Raw genomic sequence first — 22,969 nt, 5'->3', positions numbered from 1 at the left:
AGTTTGGATTCAATACACCGATCTAATTTAATTCATGTATTTAGATGATGTTTTAAATATGTAGTGGTTAGATCATTAAGTATTTTTCCCTATGTAATAATACATAATTGGTTAATTGCATAATTTTTTTAATTAATAATTCACGAAAGTTAAATTATAAAAATTAATATTTCATTACTGTATGTGACAATATCCCAAAAATTAATATTTCATTAAACACTAATAAAGATTAAATTTTAAATTTTAAATTTTAAATTCTAATAGCATAAAAAAAGATGTTAATTTAAAATATTAGCTAATATTAATAAATTAAAAATATTAGTTCCTAATATCTCTTTAGGTTAAACAAAATAGGAGCCTTATATGATGGAAGGGGGAATCGAAATCATCATGCATATATGATGAATATCCTTAAAATGAAACATAAATTTTCATACCCAATGTTCAGTGTCTAAACTACTCAACAATTTAAATTAGATTCATATTTCATTTAATAACCTCAAATAAATTTGACGAATAAATGTGCAAAGGTACCTTTTTCATTATGATCACCACGATCCTTTTGGTATGGTTTGAATATTGTAATATACTATAATGATCAGTTTGGTCACGAACTTATTAATTTTATGTGATGTGAGATTTTTCATTAGTTAGTTAACTTTTGTCAAACCAAATGTTGAGAGACAATAATAATAGTAATAAACATTGTTTAATTTAATATATAATTATTTATTTATCTCTTTTTATCTGTTTAATATTTTCTATATAAACAATCTCATAACAAACATAATGGCAACAAAGACATAAAAAATAAATTAAATAAAATCAGTCATACAAAGAAAAAGTGGACATAAAAAATATTAAACTAAGTATTATATTAATCAAAATTAACATTAGGTGAATATAGCCCGAAGCAGAACCTATGAGACAAACATGCTCCCTGGCCTTTCAATCTTTATAAGGATTGATACATTGTATTTGGTTATGTATCTCTAAAGCTCTAATTATAATTGGTAGTTCATGATTCTAAACATACCAATAGCACCCAACTTCTCTTCTATTTATTTAATCTTTTCCTATTTGGACTTCTCCCTCAAATTTGGTCTTCTCCTACAAGTCACATGGCGATTTTTTCCTCTCCCTTTTTAAATTGATTTTAATAAGCTTCGTAGTTTATATTATTTGAGTAGATTGTTACCGGGGCACTGCATTATTAAGTTTGGGTGATTTTTTTTAAAATATTAAATTGGTCTTCAATATTCTATTTATCAATTTTTTTTGAAGTCTTAATGTACGTATTAACATCTACTCCATTCATTTTAAATGATGAACATTTATTTAATTTATAAAAGAAAATAGTCACATGGCATTACCTTATATATATATATACCCTGATTATTAGAACTTCTCAATCATCAAGTTGGATCTCTTTATATTATTTAATTTTAGCATATCATATTTTAAAAATGTTCAAGAAGGAGAGGGATCAATCACGGTCTTCAACTAATTAATAAAAGATACCCATTTGAAACAAATTAAGAATAATTGGTGTATGTGATTCCCGCATTGTTTCTGTTACATACAGTTGGCTGAAGGTTCTTCTTGTTTGGTGAACCAGTTGGTGTAATTATGTCAGTGGCAAATTAAGGAAGAAACTATATAAAATTAAATGAGATAAGATGCTGTTGAGGTAGTTGTCAAAGTGATGAACTATGTTCAATGATTATTATTCCATACAGAATGAACTGAAAAGTGCAAGTTGCTTGTAGTTGTTTCAGTTATTAGAAACCACCATTTCTCGGATGAAGACAATATATACCAATTGAAATAATGAATAAAAAACATGCAAGGAAAAAGACAAATTTAATTCGTTATTGGCATCACTTTGCATTGTTAGAAGAACAAAGTTTGTTTTATTTTTTCATGCGAAGACAAGCTTAGAACAAATAAAAGTGACAGATAAATTAAATTATATATGTAAACATTCTAGATAAGAAACTAGAATCTGATGCAAGTGGCAGCAGGGAAATCAAGAACAGAATTGCGATGAAGTTAAATCTAGAAGCTGAAGTAACTGAATTTTCATGTATGAGATATTATGAGAGATTGATACAAACTACCCTTGTAACACTGCCTAATAATATATGCTTATCAGTACACGAGATAGTAAATCAGTTAGAGATGAAACTAGGTTAACTACATAACAAAATTCCTAACCAACTTAACTAACTCTTCTTTACATCCCCAGTCAAATTTAGTAAGGGAATTGCATCCACTCTAAGTTTGTCTACAAATTTGTTGAACAAATTTAATTGATAACGGTTTAGTAAACACATCAGCCACTTAATCATTGGCTGCGATATTAACTACAGAAAGCTCTTTGCTGTTTACTAGTAAAGATCAATTTTCTTGTGTTTACATTTGCTATGGAGAATTTGGTTAGCGGCTAGCATACATGCACTTTGTCACAATAAATAGTTGGAGTTATTGGTTGTTGAATTCTGAGCCCACTAAGCAGCTACTGTATCAGAACAATCTCAGCTTGTGCTACTGTCATTGATCTGTATTTGGTCTCAGTGCTAATTCTGAGACCAAATTATTGCTAAGATACACAAAATAGCCACTAGTTGACTTTCGATCATCTAAGTCACTAGCCTAATCTGCATTACAAAAGATAGAAGCCTAAAGACAATGCTCTTGTTAAACACAATAGCATGAATGAGAAACTGTACCTGTGACATATCTGAGAATCATTTTCACTGCTTTCTAGTGAAAAATAGTAGGTTTATGCATGAATTGAGACACATGATTCACTTAGAAAGCCAAATCCAGTCTTGTGATCAGCACTCAATTTAAGGGATGAGATCATAGGTGCTGGAATAGGATTATCCATGTCCATTTATGTTTTTGTTAACAATTCTTTTGTATACGTTTGTTGAGTGACTAGAATGTTTTTTTTTTTGGGAAGATAATGGAATTGAAGCCCATGGAAATAATTCAATTTTCTAAGATCCTTTATTTAGCTAGAGAAAAAAATTGTCAGAATCAACTATAAGAGTTTCAATTTCTTTTAAGTCACTACTTGCAACTACAATGTCATTAACATAGGCTAAAAGAAATATGGTAAAGTTTGGCCTATGTCTTACAAATAATGAAATATCAGGTTTAGTGTTTGTAAATCCAAAAATTTTTAAGGTTGTCGAGAGAGTATGAAACCGAGCTCTGCTACTATATATACCTTTGATTGTAGAATCATAAACACCTCTTCTTCTAGCTTGAAAGTTCAAATTTTGTTTTTTTTTTTTTTTTTTTTTTTTTTTGGTCGGTGGATTGGACAACCCCCAATCCTAGGTACCCCAATAGATTGGACAACCTCCAATCCTAGGTACATAACACACCCACACACTCCTCACATATTTTCACAATTTTCTTCAATTGCATTCTCTAGGGTTTGAACCCTAGACCTTGAGGTGGGGAGGGGGGAGAAATGCCACTAGAGCCAAGGCTCATTGGCTCAAATTTTGTTTGATCAGTATTTTATTCGTGCAGGCCCATATTAGAGTTTTTGGAGACAAAAAGGCCAACCATATCAGCAACTCATATTGGGCAAACATTAAAGAAAAGGGCTGCAACATTAAGAACCCTTGTTATTGTAACTTTACCAATTCAAGTAATGCACATCATCTGACCAAAAAAAAAAAAAGTAAAGCACATCAGACTTGGAAAGAAAAGTTTCTCTCTCAACTTTTGCACAACAATAAAAAAGCATCAATTTGTGATGGAGGGAGAAGATTAAAATTTGAAGCCAAAGAAAATCCGGATGGTGCCTATTTTGCTAGTACAAATCAAGGACAATTAAACCATCAAGGCTCCACCTTTAGCAACAAGAAAGAAGAGCAAGAATAGTAGGTTGTGCAGTCCTCTACAACCACGATCTTGCCACTGTTGCAACATCCCTCACTGCATTTTGCACAACCATATTTCTCTGGTGCAATATTTGATGCTTTATTTCTTCTCAACAATGACCGAGCCAGCTGTGCACAGGTTTTACAGATTGCAAAGTTTTAATTTTTGGAAAGAATACATCTCAATAAAAGGTATTTAGCCATGTTTTGAAGACAGTGAGAGAGAGCACTATAGATTATTTTTATAGCATTTTTGCTATACTTTTTCTCTTTTAATGTTTATATTGAAAATATATAATACTTTTCTAGTTTATCTTTCTTTGTTTTAAGAAAAAGGCTAATATGTGAGGAATTAGAAAAAGTTATTAAAAAAAATTAAAAAAATACATTTGGAGAAAAAGCTATAAATTATGTCAAAATCTTTTGATATAATTTGCGTTTTGTATAATAAGCTTGAAAAGTTTTTTTATCGAGTTAGAAGAGCATTTAGTGTGAAGTCATAAATTTGAGATGTTTTTCTTGCTATGTTTGGAGAACACTTAGTGTGATTAATTTAAGCTATAGGTTAGCTCTGTGGTTACAAGCTTCATTAGAAGCTTGTGTACTCCTTGATATGATTAGGAAAAATTCTAGAGAGTTGGTGATTGTAATTTCTCTAAAAATAGTAAAAATTTGACCATTGTTATCATGGAGACTGGATGTAGGTCATTTTGCACTAAATAGCTAGACTAGGATACTTGGTGGTGCAAATCATTCTTTTTTGTTTTGTCTTTATTACTGTCGTTATGAGACAAAAAAATAAATTGTCTCTTATATTTTTATTTTATCAGACAGATCTGTAACTTCCTTCCAAATCTGTTTTGGTGATTAAAGTAAAAGAGACCTTAGATTCAATTGATAACTTTCAATTGGTATCAAGCAACAAGGTTTCAAGCGTCAAGTCTAATAACATGGAAGAAGACTATTAGGGAAAACACATGAGAGATTGAGAGAGAAACCGAGAGCGAGTGAGGTGGGGAAATACTAATCCAAAAAAACATAAAGATCCTAGGGTTTGGAATAAAGAAGAGTATCAACGATTGGAGCTTGATTCTTTCTCCATCTTCGTCGACAATTTGCCAGAAGATATATCAAAAAGAGAATTGTTTCATATGTTCAAATGGACATGTAGAATCAATGACATATATCTGTCGTGAAAGAACAAAAATGAACATATCTATCTATTTGCATTTGTGCGATACACTACAAAAAGAGGAGCTCTGAAAACTGTCTAGTACTCCCACCAAAGATCCATATAATAATGGATTGACAAAGCAGGTAGAAGTAATGATAGTCAATGAGAATGTTGCCTGGCTACAGAGAAGTATCGTCGAGGGGACAAAGCGGGCAATCGATTTTACTGCCTTGAAGCAAAAGATTCATAACGAATGGCCAGGTGTAAAACACGTAAGGGAGCTGGAAGCATATAAAGCTTTGATAACGTTCGACTCTGTGCTTGGTGCAGAGGAAGCTTACACCTTTAGAATGAACGAATTATTAAAGATATTTTATATGGTATAGAGATGGGACGAGACAGAGAGGAGTAAGTCGAGAAGAGTTTGTTGGATTGCTGTGGAGTCCCATTACACGCATGGTCCAGAGACACTTTTCTTAAAATTGGAGAGCAATGGGGAGAGGTAGTGGTGTGTGATAAGCTAACAGAATCATGCAATTCGTTTAGTGTGGGTCGGGTACTGATTGATACGTGTGTCTTTGATATGATTAACGAGAAGTGGGGGGAGAGGTATATCGAGAAGAATACTTTCGGGAGAGTAAGCAAGGGACAGGGGACAGGAATAGAGTAGATGGAGGAGAGTTGCAGCGCGAAGAACATGGTGGCATATTGAATAAATGCAATGAACGTCCGGAGGTTGCTTGGGACCTGGCAGCAGTTCTGGTGACGGTGGACAATAGAATGGCTGAACAAGAAAAGGATATATTGGTAAATTCATGGGTAAATTTGAATGAATGGAATCATAATAATTCAAATATTTATTCTGGAAACGGCATTTACGCGACATTAAAGGAGGGGGAAGATTCTCGGGGATCATCTCATATTAATGATGAGGTGGATTCTGAGGAAAAAATATCTCATGATTATTACGAATGTAACGGCAACCAAGCCCGTGATGGCACAAGAAATGGATATGGGCTGCTAGCTACCAGGCCCATTATTGGGAGTAAAGGAAACGAAGCGAAGTGGAGCATAGGGCAAAACGGGTATCCCAAACCAGGTAGGCGCTGACCCGGTATCCATCATGACCCAGAATGAGAGGCAGCAGCTAGGTCACGCTTCACTCCTCAAGGCACGTCCTAGGTCAAGTCCAGCAGAGCCTGGCATGAAACAAAGATGGGAAGTCAGCCACGGACCGACCACATCACCGATGGGGAAATATGTCGCCTTTTTAGCTCGACAAGAAGGAGGGATGCAGATCAGAGCTGTGACGACGATAGAGTCTGAGCAGGTGAGGGACACAGGTGCTGATTCGCGACTTAATATGGAGGAGGGCTATGGGCAGAAGCTCGCGCCGGTGGAGGCCGCAAGGGAGGAGGCAGCGGAGATGCTTGCGGGAAGGAAGATTAGCGATGGGAAAGCAGGAACGACGTGGGAAAAGAACGGCGACTGGTGCACGAAATTGCAATAACACTTTTGCAATCCCGCACAACTAACCAGCAAGTGCACTGGGTCGTCCAAGTAATACCTTGCGTGAGCAAGGGTCGATCCCACGGAGATTGTCGGCTTGAAGCAAGCTATGGTTATCTTGTAAATCTTAGTTAGGAGATTAGAAAGTATCAGGATTGATTGTAAGAAGCAAAAGAACATGTAATAGTTACTTGTACTGCAGTAATGGAGAATGGGTTGAGGTTTGGAGATGCTCCATCTTCCGAATCTCTGCTTTCCTACTGTCTTCTTCATCAAACACGCATGTCTCCTTCCATGGCAAGCTCGTGTAGGGTCTCACTGTTGTCAGCAGCTACCTCCCATCCGCGCAGTGAAAGCTAATGCAGAGCACTCTGTCACAGTGCCGCCAATCACCGGTTTGGTTCCCTCCTCTACCGGAATAGAATCACTCTTTTGCGTCTGTCACTAACGCCCAGTAGATTACAGGTTTGAAGCACGTCACAGTCATTCAATCATTGAATCCTACTCAGAATACCACAGACAAGGTTTAGACCTTCCGGATTCTCTTGAATGCTGCCATCAGGTCCTGCCTATACCACGAAGACTCCGAAGAATCCAAGAGATAACTACTCAATCTAAGATAGAACAGAGGTGCTTGTCAGGCACGTGTTCATGGTTGAGAATGATGATGATTGTCACGGATCATCACATTCATCCGGATTAAGAACAAGTGTTATCTTAGAATGGAAGCAAGCATGATTGAATAAGAAACAGTAGTAATTGCATTAATCCATCAAGACACAGCAGAGCTCCTCACCCCCAACCATGGGGTTTAGAGACTCATACTGTGGAAGAAACGTGTACAATGTCTTAGAGTAGTATTCGGTACTGATTACAATGTAAAAAGGTCCTATAAGTAGTAAACTAGTGTCCTAAGGTTTACAGAAATGAGTAAATGACAGAAAAATCCACTTCCGGGCCCACTTGGTGTGTGCTTGGGCTGAGCAATCAAGGAAATTCGTGTAGAGACCTTTTCTGGAGTTAAACGCCAGCTCCCATGCCAGTTTGGGCGTTTAACTCCAATTTTTAATCCAGTTCCGGCGTTTAACGCTGGAATTTCTGAGGCCGGATTGCAACGCGGGTTTGGGCCATCAAATCTTGGACAAAGTATGGACTATTATATATTGCTGGAAAGCCCTGGATGTCTACTTTCCAATGCCATTGAGAGCGCGCCAATTGGGCTTCTGTAGCTCCAGAAAATCCACTTCGAGTGCAGGGAGGTCAGAATCCAACAGCATCTGCAGTCCTTTTCAGTCTCTGGATCAGATTTTTGCTCAGAACCTTCAATTTCAGTCAGAAAATACCTGAAATCACAGAAAAACACACAAACCCATAGTAAAGTCCAGAAAAGTGAATTTTAATTAAAAACTAATAAAAATATACTAAAAACTAGCTAAAAGATACCAAAAACATACTAAAAACAGTGCCAAAAAGTATACAAATTATCCGCTCATCACAACACCAAACTTAAATTGTTGCTTGTCCCCAAGCAACTGAAAATCAAAATAGGATAAAAAGAAGAGAATATACTATAGACTCCAAAATATCAAAGAAACATAGCTCCAATTAGATGAGCGGGACTAGTAGCTTTTTGCCTCCGAACAGTTTTGGCATCTCACTCTATCCTTTGAAGTTCAGAATGATTAGCATCTATAAGAACTCAGAACTCAGATAATGTTATTGATTCTCCTAGTTAAGTATATTGATTCTTGAACATAGCCAGTGTATGAGTCTTGGCTGTGGCCCAAAGCACTCTGTCTTCCAGTATTACCACCGGATACATACATGCCACAGACACATAATTGGGTGAACCTTTTTGGATTGTGACTCAGCTTTGCTAAAGTCCCCAATTAGAGGTGTCCAGGGTTCTTAAGCACACTCTTATTGCTTTGGATCACCACTTTGTTCCTTTTCTTTTTCTTTTTCTTTCTTTTTTTTTTTTTCGAAAATTTCTCTTTTTTTTTTTTTTTTTTTTTTTTCACTGCTTTATTCTTGCTTCAAGAATCAAATTGATGATTTTTCAGATCCTCAATAACAGTTCTCTTTCTCCTCATTCTTTCAAGAGCCAATAATTTTAACATTCTTAAAACAACAAATTCAAAAGACATATGCACTGTTCAAGCATTCATTCAGAAAACAAAAAGTATTGTCACCACATCAAACTAATTCAACTAGTTTCAGAGATAAATTTTGAAACCCTGTACTTCTTGTTCTTTTGTGATTAAAGCATTTTTCTTTTAAGAGAGGTGATGGATTCATAGGACATTCATAACTTTAAGGCATAAACTCAAATTTTATTAATTATTAACTAAGAACAAGACTCAAAAATAGATATGAAAATAAAATAATAATAATAAAAACGAAAAACAGAGGCTCCTAATGATAGAGGTTTTCACAGAGTTAGGACTCAACAACCTTGATTTTGAGAAGTGGATGCTCCCTCAGCTTGAGATGAGAGCTTTTGGCGTTTCAATTCTTGGATTTCACGCCCCTGCTCCTCTTGCTCTTTCCATTGACTTCTTGGTGATTGGATGCTCAATGGGTATGAACTCATCTTCTTCTACCTTCACCCCAGCCTCTTTACAGAGCTTGGAAATCAAGCTTGGGTAGGCTAGTTTGGCCTCAGTGGAGTTCTTATTTGCTATTGTGTAGATCTCACAAGCAATCACATGATGAACCTCCACTTCTTTTCCAAGCATGATGCAATGAATCATCACTGCTCTCTTGATGGTGACCTCAGAACGGTTGCTAGTGGGCAATATGGAACGCCCAATAAAGTCTAGCCAACCTCTTGCAATTGGCTTGAGATCTCCCCTCTTGAGTTGGTTTGGGACACCCTTTGAATTGGTTATCCACTTAGTCCCAGGGAGGCAAATGTCCTCTAGGATTTGATCCAACCCTTTATCTACTCTCACCATCCTCCTTTTGAAGGAGTCAGGATCATCTTGTAGTTGAGGTAGTTTGAAGATTTCTCTTATTTGGTCCAGATGGAAGTACATAACTTTCCCTCTGACCATGGTTTTGTGGGTATGGTAAGCGGTTCCAGTCATTCTTTGCTTATCTGTCAGCCACAGATTTGAGTAGAATTCCTGAACCATGTTCCTTCCAACCCTTGTCTCAGGATTGGTCAGAACTTCCCAACCCCTGTTTCGAATTTGCTCTTGGATCTCCGGATATTCATCTTCTTTCAGATCAAATTTAACTTCCGGGATCACTGATCTCAAACCCATTATTTTGTGATAATGGTCTTCATGTTCTTTGGTTAAGAACTTCTCTTCATTCCAAATATTCTTTGGATTAGTCTCTTTCTTTCCTCTTGAGTTGGTTTGTTTTCCCTTAGGAGCCATGATCTTGGCTTAGTGATCACGGAAAAGCACACCAAACTTAGAGGTTTTGCTTGTCCTCAAGCAAAAAGAAAAGAAAGAAGAGAAGAGAGAGAGAGAGAGAAAATTCGAATGGTGTGAGGAAGGAAGGGTGAGGGACGTTCCTTTATAGAGTGGGGGGAGAGATTTTCGAAAAAAAAGAGAGATTTGAAAGGAAATTTGAAAATATATGAAAAGAAATTGAGAAAAGGGTGAGTTTTTGAAGAAGATTTGAGATTATTTTGAAATAGATTTGAAGAAAGGTTTTGATTTGTGAAGATTTGAAATTGATTGATGAAAGGTTAAAGTGCATTTATGTAGAAGAGCATGGTTAAAAAGAGGAAAGTTTGAAAAAAAATTGAGTTGAAAACAAAAGTGTGGTCCCCCCACCTTTCTGGCGTTAAACGCCCAGAATGGCACCCATTCTGGCGTTTAACGCCCACTTGGCACCCCTTTTGGGCGTTTAACGCCCAGCCAGGTACCCTGGCTGGCGTTAAACGCCAGAAAACCTTCCTCACTGGGCGTTTTTCTGAACGCCCAGTGATGCTGCACACCTGGCGTTAAACGCCCAGAATGGTGCCCATTCTGGCGTTTAACGCCCAGAAAGGTACCATTCCTGGCGTTAAACGCCCAGAATGGTGCCCATTCTGGCGTTTAACGCCCAAAATGCCCCTTACTGGCGTTTTTTCGCCAGTAAGCTCATTTTCTCTGCTTTTTGAGCTGAATCCTTCTGTAACTCTGTGAATTCCTTCATTTTTGATACTTGCCTCTGTAAGAACAATTCATACACCTTCCTAATGACTGGGTTGCCTCCCAGCAAGCGCTTCTTTACTGTCTTTAGCTGGACTTTCACTGAGAATCACTCAAGTCTCAGTGTTGAGCATTCCTGCTCAAAATTTCCTTCAAGATAGTGCTTGATCCTCTGTCCATTAACAATGAACTTACTGTCAGAATCAATATCCTGAAGCTCAACATATCCATATGGTGACACTTTTGTAATCACATATGGACCCCTCCAACGGGATTTGAGTTTTCCTGGAAACAGTCTGAGCCTAGAGTTGAAGAGCAGAACTTTTTGTCCTGGTTCAAAGACTCTGGTTGACAATCTCTTGTCATGCCATTTCTTTGCCTTTTCCTTATAGATTTTAGCATTTTCAAAGGCATTGAGTCTGAACTCCTCTAGCTCATTTAGCTGGAGCAGTCTTTTCTCACCAGCTAACTGTGCATCCATGTTTAGGAATCTGGTTGCCCAGTAGGCTTTATGTTCCAGTTCCACAGGCAAATGGCAGGCCTTCCCATACACCAATTGGTATGGAGAGGTGCCTATAGGAGTCTTGAATGCTGTTCTGTATGCCCACAGAGCATCATCCAAGCTCTTTGCCCAATCCTTTCTTCGGGACATTACAGTCCGTTCCAGGATTCGTTTCAGCTCTCTGTTAGAGACTTCAGCTTGCCCATTTGTCTGTGGATGATACGGAGTTGCCACTTTATGGCTGATTCCATATCTAACCATAGCAGAGTATAGCTGTTTATTGATGAAATGAGTGCCTCCATCACTGATTAGCACTCTGGGGACGCCAAACCTGCTGAAAATGTTTTTCTGGAGGAATTTCAGCACAGTTTTGGTATCATTAGTGGGTGTAGCAATTGCTTCTACCCACTTAGATACATAGTCCACTGCCACCAGAATGTAAGTGTTTGAGTATGATGGTGGGAATGGCCCCATGAAGTCAATTCCCCATACATCAAACAGCTCTATCTCTAATATCCCTTGTTGAGGCATGGCATATCCATGAGGCAGGTTACCAGCTCTTTGGCAACTGTCACAGTTACGCACAAACTCTCGGGAATCTTTATAGAGAGTAGGCCAGTAGAAGCCGCACTGGAGAACTTTAGTGGCTGTTCGCTCACTTCCAAAATGTCCTCCATACTGTGATCCATGGCAGTGCCATAGAATCTTTCGTGCTTCCTCTCTGGGTACACACCTGCGGATCACTCCGTCAGCACATCTCTTAAAGAGATATGGTTCATCCCAAAGGTAGTACTTGGCATCTGAAATTAGTTTCTTTCTCTGCACATGACTGTACTCTTTGGGTATGAATCTCACAGCTTTATAGTTTGCAATATCTGCAAACCATGGAGCTTCCTGAATGGCAAAGAGTTGCTCATCTGGGAAAGTCTCAGAGATCTCAGTAGAAGGGAGGGACGCCCCAACTACTGGCTCTATTCTGGACAGATGATCAGCTACCTGATTCTCTGTCCCTTTTCTGTCTCTTATTTCTATATCAAACTCTTGCAGAAGCAACACCCATCTGATAAGCCTGGGTTTTGAATCCTGCTTTGTGAGTAAGTATTTAAGAGCAGCATGGTCAGTGTACACAATCACCTTTGACCCCACTAAGTAGGATCTAAACTTGTCAATGGCATAGACCACTGCAAGTAATTCTTTTTCTGTGGTTGTGTAGTTCTTCTGTGCATCATTTAGAACACGGCTAGCATAATAAATGACATGCAGAAGTTTATTATGCCTCTGCCCCAACACTGCACCAATGGCATGATCACTGGCATCACACATTAATTCGAATGGTAATGCCCAATCTGGTGCAGAGATAACTGGTGCTGTGACCAACTTAGCTTTCAGGGTCTCAAATGCCTGCAGACACTGTGTATCAAACACAAATGGTGTGTCAGCAGCTAACAGGTTACTCAGAGGTTTAGCAATTTTCGAAAAATCCTTAATAAACCTTCTGTAGAATCCTGCATGCCCCAGAAAGCTTCTGATTGCCTTAACATTGGCAGGTGGTGGTAATTTTTCAATTACCTCTACCTTTGCCTTATCCACCTCTATTCCCCTGCTTGAAATTTTGTGCCCAAGGACAATTCCTTCAGTCACCATAAAGTGACATTTCTCCCAGTTTAAAACCAGGTTAGTCTCTTGGCATCTTTTCAGGACAAGTGATAAGTGGTTAAGACAGGAGCTAAATGAGTCTCCATATACTGAAAAGTCATCCATGAAGACTTCCAGAAATTTCTCTACCATATCTGAGAAGATAGAGAGCATGCACCTCTGAAAGGTTGCAGGTGCATTGCACAGACCAAAAGGCATTCTCCTGTAGGCAAACACGCCTGAAGGGCAGGTGAATGCTGTTTTCTCTTGGTCCTGAGGGTCTACTGCAATTTGGTTGTAGCCTGAATAGCCATCCAAAAAGCAGTAGTAATCATGACCAGCTAGTCTTTCTAGCATTTGGTCTATGAATGGTAAAGGAAAATGATCCTTTCTGGTGGCTGTATTGAGTCTTCTGTAGTCAATACACATGCGCCACCCTGTGACTGTCCTTGTAGGAACCAGTTCATTTTTTTCATTATGAACCACTGTCATGCCTCCCTTTTTGGGAACAACTTGGACAGGGCTCACCCAGGGGCTATCAGAGATAGGATAAATAATCCCAGCCTCTAGTAATTTAGTGACCTCTTTCTGCACCACCTCCTTCATGGCAGGATTTAGCCTCCTTTGTGGTTGAACCACTGGTTTGGCATTATCCTCCAATAGGATCTTGTGCATGCATCTGGCTGGGCTAATGCCCTTAAGATCACTTATGGACCACCCAAGAGCTGTCTTGTGTGTCCTTAGCACTTTAATTAGTGCTTCCTCTTCCTGTGAATTTAAGGCAGAGCTTATAATCACTGGAAAAGTGTCACCCTCTCCCAGAAATGCATATTTCAGGGATGATGGTAATGGTTTGAGTTCAGGCTTAGGAGGCTTATCTTCCTCCTGAGGAATTTTCGAAAATTCCATTGCCTCCTCTGGCGCTTCCTGATCAGTTTGAGCATCTTTGAAGATGTCCTCAAGCTCTGATTCTAGGCTTTCAGCCATATTGATCTCTTCTACCAGAGAGTCAAAAATGTCAGCGCCCATGCAGTCCTCTGGTGTGTCTGGATGCTGCATTGCTTTTACAGCATTCAACTTGAACTCATCCTCATTGACTCTCAAGGTTACTTCTCCCTTTTGTACATCAATGAGAGTTCGTCCAGTTGCTAGGAAAGGTCTTCCTAGAATGAGAGTTGCATTTTATGCTCCTCCATTTCCAGCACCACAAAGTCAGTTGGAAAGGCAAATGGTCCAACCTTGACAATCATGTCCTCTATTATGCCTGATGGGTGTTTAATGGAACCATCAGCAAGTTGGAGGCATATCCTGGTTGGTTTGACTTCTCCAATCAACCCAAGCTTTCTGATAGTGGATGCAGGTATTAAATTAATACTTGCTCCAAGATCACATAAGGCCACCCTGGTGTAAGTGCCTTCCAATGTGCATGGTATCAGAAAGCTTCCAGGATCTTGAAGCTTTTCTGGTAAGCTTTTTAGAATGACTGCACTGCATTCTTCAGTGAGAAACACTTTTTCAGTTTCTCTCCAATCCTTCTTATGACTTAAGATCTCTTTCATGAACTTAGCATAAGAAGGTATTTGCTCAAGTGCCTCTGCAAAAGGAATCTTTATTTCAAGAGTCCTTAAATAGTCTGCAAAGCGGGCAAATTGCTTATCCTGTTCCGCTTTGCGGAGTTTCTGAGGATAAGGCATCTTGGCTTGATATTCTTCAACCTTAGATGCTGCAGGTTTATTCCTTACAGAAATGGTTGAAGAAGCCTTGTTAGGGGAGTAATCATCAGGACCCTCAGGTGCCTGATTCTCCTTGGGCGTTTGAACGCCAGGATTGGGAGGAATTTGGGCGTTAAACGCCAGCTTTTCCCCCTTTTCTGGCGTTTGAACGCCAGAACTGGGCAAGGAATGGGCGTTTAACGCCAAGTTCCCTTCCCTTTCTGGCGTTTGAACGCCAATATTCCTCTCTGGGCTCTCAATGTCCTCAGAGGGATTTTGAACAGTGGCTTGGTCATCCTCTGTCAACTGTTCCTTAATTGACTTCTTGCTCTTTTGAGCAGTGGCTTTCAGTGTTTTCCCACTCCTCAGTTGAACTGCTTGACATTCTTCTGTTATTTGTTTAGATATTTGCTGTTTTGCTTGATTCAACTGCAGTTCTATGCTCTTGTTAGCAACCTTAGTATCATGGAGCATTTCTTTAAATTCTGCTAACTGATCTGTCATCAGGAGCAATTGTTGATTGAGCTCATTCATCTGTTCCTGAGGATTAGGATCAGTGACTAATGCCATGGCCTCCTCCTTTGGAACAAACTCATTGCTAGAATACAAGTATTGGTTTCTAGCAACAGTGTCTATAAGCTCTTGAGCTTCTTCAATTGTCTTTCTCATGTGTATAGATCCACCAGCTGAGTGGTCTAAAGACATCTGAGCTTTTTCTGTAAGCCCATAGTAGAAAATGTCTAACTGTACCCACTCTGAAAACATTTCAGAGGGACATTTTCTTAGCATACCTCTATACCTCTCCCAGGCATCATAAAGAGATTCATTATCCTCTTGTTTAAAGCCTTGGATGTCCAGCCTTAGCTGTGTCATCCTTTTTGGAGGGTAAAAATGATTCAAGAATTTTTCTGATAACTGTTTCCATGTCTTTATGCTTGCTGTAGGTTGGTTATTTAACCACCTTTTTGCTTGATCTTTTACAGCAAATGGAAACAGTAACAGTCTGTAGACATCCTGATCTACCTCTTTATCATGTATTGTGTCAGCAATTTGTAAGAACTGTGCCAGAAACTCAGTAGGTTCTTCCTCTGGAAGACCGGAATACTGGCAATTTTGCTGCACTATGATAATGAGTTGAGGGTTTAGCTCAAAGCTGCTTGCTTTGATGGGAGGTATACAGATGCTACTCCCATATGCAGCTGTACTGGGGTTGGCATAGGACCCCAGAGTCCTTTTGGACTGGTTAATTCCACTTGAGTCCATAATGGACAAAAGGGAAATGAGAATAATTGCAAAGAGATAAATTTTTTTTTTTTTGTTTATTATTTTTTTTTTTTTAAAATTACCGAAAAAAAAAGAAAATTTAAAAATAAAATAAAATAAGATAAAAGAAAAACAGAATAAATTTCGAAAATTTAAAAATAAAATAAGATCAAAGCAAATTAAAAACTGAATCAATTAGTAAAGAAAAAGATTTTGAAAACAGCAATTAAGGAGATATGATTGAAAAATTTTTATGAATAAGATTTGATTCTTAAAAAGAGGAAAGAGAAAAACACAAAAAGACACCAAACTTAAAATTTTAGAAAATCAAACACAATTTTTTCGAAAATTTTAAAGAGAAAAACACAAAGAGGACACCAAACTTAGAACTTTTATGAATCAAAAAGGGACTAAAAATAAGAAAATTTCGAAAAATTAAAAGAAGAAAAGCAAAAAGCATGCAATGGACACCAAACTTAGAATATGAACTAGACTCAACTAAAAGACTCTAAACCACCAAAAAGAAAACAGTCCTAATCTAAGCAACAAAATAAACCGTTAGTTGTCCAAACTCGAACAATCCCCGGCAACGGCGCCAAAAACTTGGTGCACGAAATTGCAATAACACTTTTGCAATCCCGCACAACTAACCAGCAAGTGCACTGGGTCGTCCAAGTAATACCTTGCGTGAGCAAGGGTCGATCCCACGGAGATTGTCGGCTTGAAGCAAGCTATGGTTATCTTGTAAATCTTAGTTAGGAGATTAGAAAGTATCAGGATTGATTGTAAGAAGCAAAAGAACATGTAATAGTTACTTGTACTGCAGTAATGGAGAATGGGTTGAGGTTTGGAGATGCTCCATCTTCCGAATCTCTGCTTTCCTACTGTCTTCTTCATCAAACACGCATGTCTCCTTCCATGGCAAGCTCGTGTAGGGTCTCACTGTTGTCAGCAGCTACCTCCCATCCGCGCAGTGAAAGCTAATGCAGAGCACTCTGTCACAGTGCCGCCAATCACCGGTTTGGTTCCCTCCTCTACCGGAATAGAATCACTCTTTTGCGTCTGTCACTAACGCCCAGTAGATTACAGGTTTGAAGCACGTCACAGTCATTCAATCATTGAATCCTACTCAGAATACCACAGACAAGGTTTAGACCTTCCGGATTCTCTTGAATGCTGCCATCAGGTCCTGCCTATACCACGAAGACTCCGAAGAATCCAAGAGATAACTACTCAATCTAAGATAGAACAGAGGTGCTTGTCAGGCACGTGTTCATGGTTGAGAATGATGATGATTGTCACGGATCATCACATTCATCCGGATTAAGAACAAGTGTTATCTTAGAATGGAAGCAAGCATGATTGAATAAGAAACAGTAGTAATTGCATTAATCCATCAAGACACAGCAGAGCTCCTCACCCCCAACCATGGGGTTTAGAGACTCATACTGTGGAAGAAACGTGTACAATGTCTTAGAGTAGTATTCGGTACTGATTACAATGTAAAAAGGTCCTATAAGTAGTAAACTAGTGTCCTAAGGTTTACAGAAATGAGTAAATGACAGAAAAATCCACTTCCGGGCCCACTTGGTGTGTGCTTGGGCTGAGCAATCAAGGAAATTCGTGTAGAGACCTTTTCTGGAGTTAAACGCCAGCTCCCATGCCAGTTTGGGCGTTTAACTCCAATTTTTAATCCAGTTCCGGCGTTTAACGCTGGAATTTCTGAGGCCGGATTGCAACGCGGGTTTGGGCCATCAAATCTTGGACAAAGTATGGACTATTATATATTGCTGGAAAGCCCTGGATGTCTACTTTCCAATGCCATTGAGAGCGCGCCAATTGGGTTTCTGTAGCTCCAGAAAATCCACTTCGAGTGCAGGGAGGTCAGAATCCAACAGCATCTGCAGTCCTTTTCAGTCTCTGGATCAGATTTTTGCTCAGAACCTTCAATTTCAGTCAGAAAATACCTGAAATCACAGAAAAACACACAAACCCATAGTAAAGTCCAGAAAAGTGAATTTTAATTAAAAACTAATAAAAATATACTAAAAACTAGCTAAAAGATACCAAAAACATACTAAAAACAGTGCCAAAAAGTATACAAATTATCCGCTCATCAGCGACGCAGGAAGGGAAGGGGCATAAACACAAAACCGAGCCAAGAACGACCGGGGTTCTGTAACTCGGAAAAGAGACTGCGGTTTCTTGGAGATGAGAGCCATGGCAATGTCAACGGCAGTTTTACAAGCTAAAATGCATCAGAGGATGAGCAGCAGCTAGGTGGCGATACATGCATGGGACTGGAGGAGGGAGAAATCATGACGGAGGCCTTGGCTAAGGTTAACGGCAGCGTACAAGAGACAGAGCGCGATCACTGTACATAATCAGGTCTGGAGCTAGGGGATGACTTGGAGGGTGATACTGACATTCACAGTGAAAAACAAAAGCCAAGCTGGGAAAAAGAAATGGCTGAAAATAAAAAGGCTTGGAAGCTAGCTGTAGAGTCAGGTGCTCAGTGCAGTGATGAGGAGGATATTATGGCTATTTTGCAGGAGCAGAATGAAGCGATGGCTCTGAAGCGACGACAGGCAAAGCAAAAAGAAAATGTTCGAAGAAGCAGGCCAGAAACTCGAAAATAGGTGTGTAATAATTTTGTGAAATGATTATAAGTTCATGGAATATTAGGGGATTGGGAGGTACTGTAAAGGTTGGTATGCTGAAGAATTTTAAAATTAAATTTAGGCTGGATATGCTGGGTTTGGTAGAAACAAAGAAGGAACTTGTGACTAATTTTTATGTAGCTCGTATCTGGGGTAGAGATAGAGCTTGTTGGGAGTTTGTAAGCTCAATTGGGGCTTTTGGATGGTTATTGTTAGTATGGGATGAGGCAGTTTTTAAATTGACTAATTGCTATAAAGGGGATAGATGGTTGTGTGTAGAAGGGGTTGTGGTAAAAGATAATTTTTATTGTGCTATTTGTACGGACCGCATGAAAGAGCTGAGAAAGCCTCCGTCTGGGAAGAGTTGAGTTATATTGTAGGGTTGTGTCAGGTACCGTTCTGTTGTTTGGGAGACTTCAATGAAATTGTACATATGAAAGAAAGAAAAGGAGCGACTAGATTATTAGCGTCTACGAAAGATTTTAGAGCATGGATAAATGATATGGAATTGATTGATTTAGCGCTAAATGATCGAAAGTATACATGGTTTAGAGGACAGTCGTGCAATCGTATTGACAGGTGTCTAGTTTCTGTGGAGTGGCTTAATGTGTACCCATAATCGCATCTAAGGGGAGGCCCTAGAGGTTTATCAGATCACTGTCCCTTGATTATGGAAGACAGTAGAAAATTTGATGGTCCAAGGCCCTTCCGCAACTTAGACTCTTGGTTCACGCATGAAGGTTTTCTGAGAATGGTGAAGAAAGAGTGGAGGGAATTAGGTGATGTACATTTCTTAGAGAAGATGAAAGCACTGATAACACCACTGCGTAGATGGCATAAGCAGCATTTTGGGGATATAACTGAGAAGATAAAGAGGTTGGAGGAAGAAATAAAGAAGGTAGATGATATGGTTAGTAGTAGAAGCTATGATGGTACAATGGAGGCAAGGAGGAGGGCGTTAGTGAGGTGCTGTGAAAAGTGGTATGAAAGGCAGGAAGTCCACTAGAAGCAAATGTCTAGATCCCGACACGCTAATGAGATGGATAGAAACACAAGATACTTCAATAATATAGCATCAGTAAGAAGAAGGAATAACATGATTTAGTCTTTGGTAATTCAAGGGAGGCTGGTGAGGAATCAAACAAGAATTAAGGTTGCCATTCGAGACTTTTATCAATGCCTGTACCACCAGGAGGATTCTCCAAGTGTGAGCTTTAGGGATGGATTAGTTAATCGGCTAGAGAGGGAGGAAGCTAAAGCCCTAGAGGTTTTACTGTTAGTGGAGGAAGTGAAGGAGGCAGTTTGGGATTGTAAATCTTCTAAGGCTCCCGGGAGTAACGGGTACAACATGAACTTTATAAAAAGGTGTTGGAATGAAATTGGAATGGAGTTCACTGCAGCTGTGATGAGCTTCTTTGAGACAGCAACATTACTAGAGGATTCTAATGTCACATGGATAGTGTTGGCTCCGAAATTCATTGGAGCTAAAGAGATAAAGGATCTCAGACCTATAAGCATGGTTGGTTGTGTTTATAAAGTCATTGCTAAATTTTTAATAGGAAGAACAAGGAGTGTAATGCTCGGTTTAGTTAGGGAATCGCAGAGTGTCTTTGTAAAGGGGAGAAAGATACATGACGGGGCCTTAATTGCATGTGAAACTGTGCAATGGTTGAAATTGAAGAAAAAGGCATCAACAATTATCAAATTGGACTTTCAGAAAGCCTATGATAGAGTTAAATGGTCTTTTATTGATACAGTGTTAGAGAAGATAGGCTTCGGTAGAACATGGAGGTCATGGATTAGGGAGTGTGTCAGAACGGCCTATATCTCTATTCTGGTTAATGGGTCCCGTCAAAACCGTTCAAAATGGAGAGGGGGCTTCGTCAAGGCGATCTATTATCACCGTTTCTGTTTGTTTTGGCGGTAGATGTGCTTAACAGGATGATCGGGGAGGCGGTAAGGAATGTTCGAATCTCTCCACTTCTAGTTGGTTGGGATAATATAGAATTATCGCACTTACAATTTGCTGATGACACTATATTATTCTACCCGCCGAATGAGGAGACAGTCAGAAACTATAAGAGGATGCTGAGGTGTTTTAAAATGATGTATGGGTTTAGCATTAACTTCGTGAAGTCCAACTTGATACCCGTAAACTAGGGGTGTTCGCGGTGTGGTTTGGTTCGGTTTTTGAGGGAAAAGTCATCCGATCCGATCGTCTAATTAAAGTGCGGTTCGATTTGGTTCGGTTTTTTTGTAAAGGTCATCCGAACCAAACCAAACCAATTAAAATCGGTTTGGTTTGGTTCGGTTTGTTCGGTTTTTTCAATCAAATAAAAAAAAATTCTACCATACTATTATGCAAAGTCATAACATTGAAATTGACAAACCGAAATACACAATATCTAACAAAGTCTTGATCTAATGAAATTTAACGACAACAGAATTCAAATACGACAATTAAAGAAGTTCAATAGTTCAACAGTCAAGACAACTGAAAATAAAAATGAATTGTCATTAAACTGATAGCAAAGTTATGGTGCCTTCTCCAACAAAATAGCTAAACTTCTTAATGCAAACCAACCTGAAATAAGAAAAACAGTTACATAATAAGAACAGCAACAAGCAAGCAAGGTAGCAATAAACCAGCAAGGCAGCAATAAACCAGCAAGGCAGCAATTCAATAAACCAGTAAGGCAGCAATCCAGCAATTCAATAAACAGCAACAAAAGAAATTACCAAATAATTCATCAAATCAATAAGGCAGCAACCAGCAATAAACAGCAACCAGCAAATTACCAACAATAAGCAACAACCAGTAAGGTAGCAAGCCAGCAACAAAACCAACAAAAAAAAACTCATCAAATCAACAATGCACCCACCAGTAAAAATGCACTGTCTCACAAAAAATACAGGCAATACATAAATACATTGTGCCCACCTAGTTTTCTTGAAACTAAAAGCCGCACCTGAGACATGTGTAGAAAGACCAATTACCTTAGACAATTGCACCTTCTGTTCATCAGTTATATTGATTCCAAATTCTCTTCTAATATCTTGCCAAAGACCAATATCAGATAATGAAAAACAAATACTAGGAATCAACAACAATGAACAACAATGAACAACAATGAACAAATAATTAAGAAAACAGAAGCAGAAACACAACAAAATAAAAAATTACTAGCATTCAGCAACAATGAACAATGAACAACAATCAGCAACAATGAACAAATAATGAACAACAATGAACAACAATCAGCAACAATGAACAAATAGATTGAACAGAAATTGAATATAAATAAATCACAAAATCAACTCAAAACAAGCAAAAATAAATTAAACCCAGCAGCTCAGAATCACAGAATCAGAATTATTAATAAATTAAATCACAAAATCAACTCAAAACAAACAACTCAAATTAACAAAATCAATAAACAAGCACAGTAATCATTAGTATTATTAACAAAATTTTAAAACAAGCAAAATAAATGCAGAAAACCAAAAATCAATTCAAAAACACATAATCACAGAATCAAAATCACAGAATCAGAGAATCACAGAACTTGAACTAAGCAAAACAAGCAAATTTGAACCCAGCAACTCAGAAGCACAGAATCAGAGTTATTAACAAGAAATTAACAAAACCCTAAACAAATCCAGCAACTCAGAATCATAGAAATTATAATTAACAAAATCAAACCCTAACTATTTCATAATTATAAACCCAATATGTCTAATTGCTTCAGATACATAGAAGGAGAGAAAATCAAACCTGAACTCAAGTGGATGGGAACGAGGAAGAGCACTGGAAGAAGGCCAATCAGTGGCTGCTGTGTTGTGGGTGGCCAGGCCAGAAACGCAGCAGTACTGCTATGGGTGGCCACGAACGGTGTTGCAGGTGGCCAGATCGGTCCTGTTGGTGGCGCTGGGGTGCCGCTGGATGGTGCTGGACTGCTGGGTGGTGTAGTGTCTACGACCGTGAGGGTGGTGCTGGCTGGGGTTGGGTGGTGCTGTCCGCGAGGAGGGGCTTGGAAGAAAGGTCCAGCGGTGCTGGGAGAAAGGCTTCGACGACGCTACGAGGTGGTGGGAGGAAGGGGTTCGCCGGCTGGGGAGGTGCTGCAGAAGATGGGTTCGCCGCCGGCCTTGGGTTTCTTCGAGTGAGATTGAGAGTGAGTGCAGAGAGTGAAATTGAGAGAGTGAGAGACTGAGAGTAGAGAGCGGCTAGGTTTATGTTTGGGGGTGGGGGGGTTAGGTTAGGTCACGTTAATTGGGGGTTGGGAGGTTTGGTTTTTAGGGTTTTGTATAATATCGGTTCGGTTCGGTTTTTATTGTCAGAACCGAAAACCGAACCGAACCGCAATAAAAACAGCAAAATGTGTTTTTTTTGATTTTTTCGGTTTTCAGTTTGTTCGGTTTTCGGTTTTTTCGGTTCGGTTGGTCGGTTTAGTTCGGTCC

The 22,969-nt window shown here is 38.9% G+C and overlaps 1 long non-coding RNA gene across 1 annotated transcript; it reads right to left on the bottom strand.

Moving 5' to 3' along the window:
- Positions 1-20,845: 20,845 nt before the first annotated feature.
- Positions 20,846-22,332, bottom strand: LOC130940415 (uncharacterized). Its single transcript, XR_009070301.1, has 2 exons — positions 22,287-22,332; positions 20,846-21,095 (listed from the first exon to the last, which is right to left on the bottom strand). It is a non-coding gene; the product is annotated as an uncharacterized LOC130940415 (long non-coding RNA).
- Positions 22,333-22,969: the final 637 nt, after the last annotated feature.

This window comes from Arachis stenosperma, chromosome 7 (genome assembly GCF_014773155.1).
Source record: "Arachis stenosperma cultivar V10309 chromosome 7, arast.V10309.gnm1.PFL2, whole genome shotgun sequence".
In the NCBI taxonomy this organism is placed as follows: domain Eukaryota; kingdom Viridiplantae; phylum Streptophyta; class Magnoliopsida; order Fabales; family Fabaceae; genus Arachis; species Arachis stenosperma.
The sequence above is the reverse complement of the archived record's forward strand: the minus strand, read 5'-3'. Positions and strand labels throughout refer to the sequence as shown.